The sequence below is a fragment of the Rhineura floridana genome, chromosome 7, assembly GCF_030035675.1.
Source record: "Rhineura floridana isolate rRhiFlo1 chromosome 7, rRhiFlo1.hap2, whole genome shotgun sequence".
In the NCBI taxonomy this organism is placed as follows: domain Eukaryota; kingdom Metazoa; phylum Chordata; class Lepidosauria; order Squamata; family Rhineuridae; genus Rhineura; species Rhineura floridana.
The window spans coordinates 15063710-15069939 of record NC_084486.1 but is presented as its reverse complement, the minus strand read 5'-3'; positions in this window follow the sequence as shown (position 1 = coordinate 15069939).

The window sequence follows — 6230 nt, the reverse complement described above, 5'->3', positions numbered from 1 at the left end:
AGCTATGGAGCTCACTGGGTGGACTTGAGCCAGTTACCATCTCTCAGGCTAACCTACTTCAGAGACTTGTTGTGAAGATAAAGAGGGGGGAAACCATGAAAACCACCCTGAGCACCTTAGAGAATGGACAGGATGTAAATGTTATACTGTCTCTCAGTTGTGGTGTCATATCACACTTGTAGCCTTCCATACATGCTACTTGGAGGGTCTAAAATGTATTCTGTGTGAAATGGTAGCAGCAAAGAGTTAAGGAAGCCTGTTTTTATGTGGCTGAGGGACCAGAGAAATCCCTGACAGGCACTATGACAGTTCAAGGATATTTCCAACCAGGCAAAAACATCTGAGGTGTGAGGCATGGCCAGTGAAGGTGTGGTTTAAGGCAAGTTCCAAGAGCCAGACAGAGAGGTTTGGAGGGCGGCATTCAGCCTCCCAGTCTGAGGCTTCCCGCCCCTGCACTAGATAAGTGTGTGTGTGTGTGTGTGTGTGTGTGTGTGTTTCATACCTGTCTCATGTGACATTTGCATCAAGCTATCACCCCCCCCCCCGATGTTTCCTGGTCAGTCACTGCTAGCATAGATCCCATCAGTGTATCTGCAACATTAGATCCCTCTCCTTTAAAGTGAATTTGTTTATACTAAATTACACTGAACTACATCTATCATGTTTGGTCCCATAATATCCCATTCACCCAGTTTAGAGAAATTCTTTTGGAGTCCTTCACAACTCATTTCCATTTTTACTCTGTGTAATTTAGTGTCATCTTGGTCACCTCCCCTAACGCTAGGTCATTCTTGAACATTTTAAAGAAGCACAGGTCCCCATATAGATTCTTGGGGGACTCCGCATCTTAAATCCACCCACCCATCCATTCATTTGTTATTAAGTCCACGGTTGGCCAATACCTTTATTAGACTGCTTTTTGATTGGTATTATAAAGGCATTATTCAGCTGTGAACTTAAGGACCAGAACAACTACTCTTGGGTGGCTTTTGTTTCTGTTTTTACACTTATTCCTAGTCTGTGGCATATATCACAGAACAGAGGGCCTACTCTATTATCTTATTAGTTTATTCCAGAGTCTTAGATGAGAGACTTGGTCCAACATTTTAGGTTAGAGGCTGTGTCTAAATAACAGCATTCAAGCACTTGCAAAGCAAATGTAAATTTGATGGTTTTGCGTGTGGGTCCAAGGTCATAAAGTTGCAGGACAGGTTCTCTTTACTGTAGATTAAGTCAACAGAATTAGGGATGCACATGTAAGAAATATTCAAAGCAGGATGTTTTTAAAAGTATATACCAGCTATTCTATAATATATTGTGTGATTTGGGGCTAGTCACTGTCTTTTAGCCTAACCTATCTTACAGGGTTGTTGTGAGTATACAGTGGGAAAGGGGAGAAGCCTCTACACTGTTACGTGTTGTGGTGTAGTGGTTTGAGTGTCAGACTAGGACCTGGGAGACCAGGGTTTGAATCCTTGTTCAGCCATGAAGCTCATTGAGTGACCTTGGGCCAGTCATTGCCTCTCAGCCTAACCTACCTCACAGGGTTATTTTAGGGATTAAATGAGAGGAGGAGAATCATGTACATCACGTTGAGCTCTTTGGAGAAATGGTGGGATAAAAAAAAATATCAACCAATAAATAATGAAGTGTATTAGCAGAGAATTAAACTAAGATGCAGCAGAGTTCCCTGAAAGGAGCAGGCTTTCACCCTGTGTTCAAATCACTAAGACTATAAACTTTGTAAAATAAGAAAAGCTACTTTATTTATAGAAATATATCATTGATAGGAAAGGCATAACTAGTTCTAACTAAGTTGGGGGTGCAATGGCCTGTCTTGGTCGCTTGCCCCATGCTTGAGGAGAGGAACAAATATCTCCTCTCCCTCAGCTGGATGGAGAAAAGGAAGGAAGGAGAGTCTGGAAGTGAGATCAGCTCCCTGACAGTATCAGTTTACAATGGAAGCAAGGCAGGCAGAGGCGCATCAGCTGGCTAGGCTGTCTATCTTTACCTATCTCACCTCAGGGATGCTAAGAGAACCAAACAGGAGTTGCTCTTGCCATGCTTCCAACATACACCACCATGAGCTCCTTTTCAATAATAAAATCCTTCTATATATTTTTGAGTTTTCCGTATAGCTAATAACTTCAATGCAAATTCATACCCTTTATTAATATGTTATTACCTAAAGAGAGAAAAAGAGTTTAGGCCTCAGTAATGGTTATAATGTACATTATAATCTGGTTGTCAAGATATTCCCTTCAAGGGCTGCATTGCCCCAAAGGCAACAGGGAATGAGATGGTATTTAAAAATAAATTCTGGGCACCTTGATGGATTTTCTGTGGATTTTGAAATGAGAGAAGTCTAGGTCAGAACTAGCACTTAAAAGCAAAGATTTGGCAGCCTCAAACCCTCCCATTATGGGGAGGGAGAAAAGAGTGCATCAAGGTCAATTTCTGTAGCTTTACTGGATGCTTGGGCAGCAGTTGCGAGAAGGGGGGGGACAACAATCCAGCAAAATCCAAGGGCTTTTAACTCCTGCCATTTTCATTAGAAAAAAACCACATGCAATTGACACTCAAAAGTGCAATAGAGTAATCCTAGGCATGCAGCTCAGAATAAAGTCCTACTTAATTCCGTGGCACTTACTCCCAGATAAATAGGATTAATATTACAGTCAGAGAAACAAAGGTCAAGTTCCAAGGATTGAAAACATTGTAAAGTGACAATACTGCAGAATGTCAGCAGTTCATCTCTGAGGTTTCTGAACTGTCTTTACCGTCTTATTCAAGGTCGCTTACTCTAGCCTCAGAGACAGGGCTCAGCTAATATAAAAAGAGAAAACTAAGGCTAGATGGCTGTAGCTGCTTTAGGAGTCTCATGATGACATTAATTGATTTTCTTTGAATGGTTAGATCTAGGCTGCTTAGAAAGCCATTAGGCACAATCTAATTACAAGCAAACTTCCTGTGAAGCAGCATTGAAAGTGGTGCAGTAATTTCAGATGGGGGCTTCAACACAGGACTAATTTCAGATAGTGAGTGAGTGAGTGAGTGAGTTTTAAGATTAAACAACCAAGAGCTAAATTCAAGATTAAAGTGTTAAAAACAAAAAGTCGCATCAAATCTCAAAATAACTACAGCAATGTTATGAGCACAGGTCAAACAGCCACACACACTTCAAACAAAAAGTATTTGAGCCTTTGTCATTTATAAACCCATTTAAGGATTTATACCACCAGCATCAACCCAAACACAAAAAGCCTCTATTTTTCTCCCATGAGTGGGAAAGCAATGATCCCTCCACCCATTGCCGCCCTGGTCTCCTTCTGGGAGGAATGGTGGGATATAAATTTAATAAATTAAAGAAATAAATGCTGCTGATACAGTCAATTTAAAAGTTCTTTTCAAAAAAGAAAAAGAAAAAACACAAAACCAAGAGACTGAACAACACTGGACTACGCTTCAGGGTTGTCATACACAACTCCCTCTCAGCCCCCCCTCCCAATATCTGTACAGCCACACTAGGCTACTTTGCAGGGCTGCTGTAACCTATCCAGCACTATATCCACCCCTCCCCACTGCTGCACTATGCATATACTAATGAGTGTGAGTGAGTGAGAGAGAGAGAGATTTAAGAACCAAGAGCTAAATTCAGGATTAAAGTGTTACAAACAGTCTCATACAATCCCAAAATAACTACAACAATGTTATGAGCACAGGTCAAACAGCCACACACACTGCAAACAAAAAGTATTTGAGCTTTTGTCATTTATAAACCCATTTAAGGATAGGGGGTGGGGGTGGGGGTGGCAGGGCAATTGAGCCAGCTGAAAGAGCAGGCTGTGGGAGACAGCGGGGGTGGGAACATACATACACATCACTGTCACTCACCTCCATTCTGCTGCTGCCTTCTCCGTCATCCTTGCCCTCTGGCTTTCTCCCTCCACCATCCATTTTTCTCTCTCTCCTGACCGTCTGGCTCTCCATTTCCTCCCTCGTGCTTCCTCACACAGATCACGAGGGAAGAGCAAGCGGAGCAGAAGGCCAGTGAGTCACATGTCTGTTGCCCACCAATCACAGGAGCAGAAGACTTCCCCTGCTTCCTCCAAGTAACTGGAAGGGGAGGGTGGAGGGGAAATGAAACGAAAGACCCCTTGGTTTCTACTGCGCCTGCGTGATGTTATCAGCCACGGTAATGCATTTTTTTTATCTATTAATTAAAAACAAACCATACTGGGTTTTTTTACTTTAAACCTACTGAAGATGAAGGTCTGTGTTTGGGGCAAGCTCAGGGATTTGGTTAGAGACACCTTACAGTCATCTCTGAGTTTTAATGAAGGACAACAGATTATGAGAACTTCTCAAGAAAAAAGTCCAAACAGCTTCTTGTTTTTCTCTCCCCCGTTTTTCACTTTAACCTGTGAATTCTCGGTGGGGGGTTGTGTATCACCAAGAAAACTTTCAGAGTTGTAGAGCAAGTGATTCTGAATCCAACAGTATAAGACTTGTTTTTGTTTTGAACTGGGACTATACAAAGCACCAGAAAGCTGAGGGGGGTATTTTAACATGGTAGAACGCAAAAAATCCCTAGTGACTATAGTATACAGCCACTCTCGTTCAGCTGAGGAGGAAAATGACACTGACAGAATGTGCTGTGAGAGGGCGACTGCGAGGAGGGGCCTCAAATGAACAGTCCCTATGCCCCGCCCCCCCGGCCTCTCAGTGGCTAAAAAAAAGCCCAGTTATGACACAAGCCGAATGAAGGCTGAGGGGGAGGGAGTGGGAACACCCGGCGAGTGTGGGAGAAGGGAAGAGCCAAGACACAGGCGTTCACAGAACACGGGGGAAAGACCAAGGCGAGGCTGTGACGCTTCGCGGGGAGGAGGGAACCCTTGTGACGCCGAAGAGAAACCATGGCAACCGGGCACGAGGGAAAATGAAATGATATGCCTAATTTGGAAGGCTTCATAATGTAAATGTAAATTGGGTACTCCCCATTCTCCCTCTTTAATCCCCCTATATCTAATATTTTTAGCCAATCTGGTCATTCTTAACTATTCCAATTTGTTTTGCCACATTTTTATGTGTCACCACCTTACTGTAATTGGCAACACATAAATGAGATGGGTAAATCTAGGGAGTACCACCATTTTTATTAGTGCAATTCTGCTAGAAAGGCAGATATTCAGTTTAGACCAGTTTTTAAGGTCTGCTACTGTTTTTTTTCCATAATGGTGTGTAGTTAAAATGGAATAATTTCTTCTGATTTTTAAAAATTTGTGCTCCCAGGTATCTGAATTTGGAAGTAACTATTGGAATTCCTAGATGTTGCGAGATATTATATTATAAATTGGGGGAGATATTAAGGCATAAAAGATCTGATTTCATGAAATTAATAGTAAGGCCTGAGACTGCTCCAAATTGTCTAACTTCTGAAACAGAAAGCTTGCCGAGTGAAGATTGTTTGGACACACACACAAAGAATAAACGAAACAAAGAAAAATATCTGTCCCTAATAGACTGCCCTTCATTATGGTTTCAAAGTATGAACAATCCATTAAAAAGGTAGCAACGTTTTCATTCAAACTTAAAATGTAATCCAAAACATGCTTTACTCTTCAGGAAAACTCACTAAGTTAGTGGGACTGACCCTATCGAGTGTATTTAGGATTTACAGCCTTTATTTGTTTGCATATTTATTTTAAATCAGGCTATGCTTTCTTTAGAGTCCAGAGTGACTATTTGTGTTTATTAAATTGTACTTCGCCTTTTCCCGATACTCTCAACAAGGCTCTATACTGAGGCTTCCGGAAACATGTTATTAACACGTTAAAAAAAATGATGTGTCCCATGGTGTCAATTACCGACTTAGCCCAACCTGTCAGAAAACGAGAGGACTACAGAACTGAAGGAGCTTTCTCAACCTTCTAATGCAAGTTTATAAGCAGATAGGATAAACTGCAAGATAACTGTGAACTTATTAATTCCCCGCTGAATGCCACAACCGGCTTCTGAGCAGCGGAGCTCATTGAAAAGTCTAGATAGGACAGGGACCGTATAGCGTCACGTATAGAGCAACCTGTATTGTAACATTTAGGCTGCCACTCCCAATGAGGTCTACTTCTGAGAAGATATTTATACGATTCTGGTGTTAGCTTAAAAAACGAAAGTTTAGTTTTGTAAGGATTTCCAGAGGAAGAGGAGCCGTTTTAGTCTTCTGCGGCGCA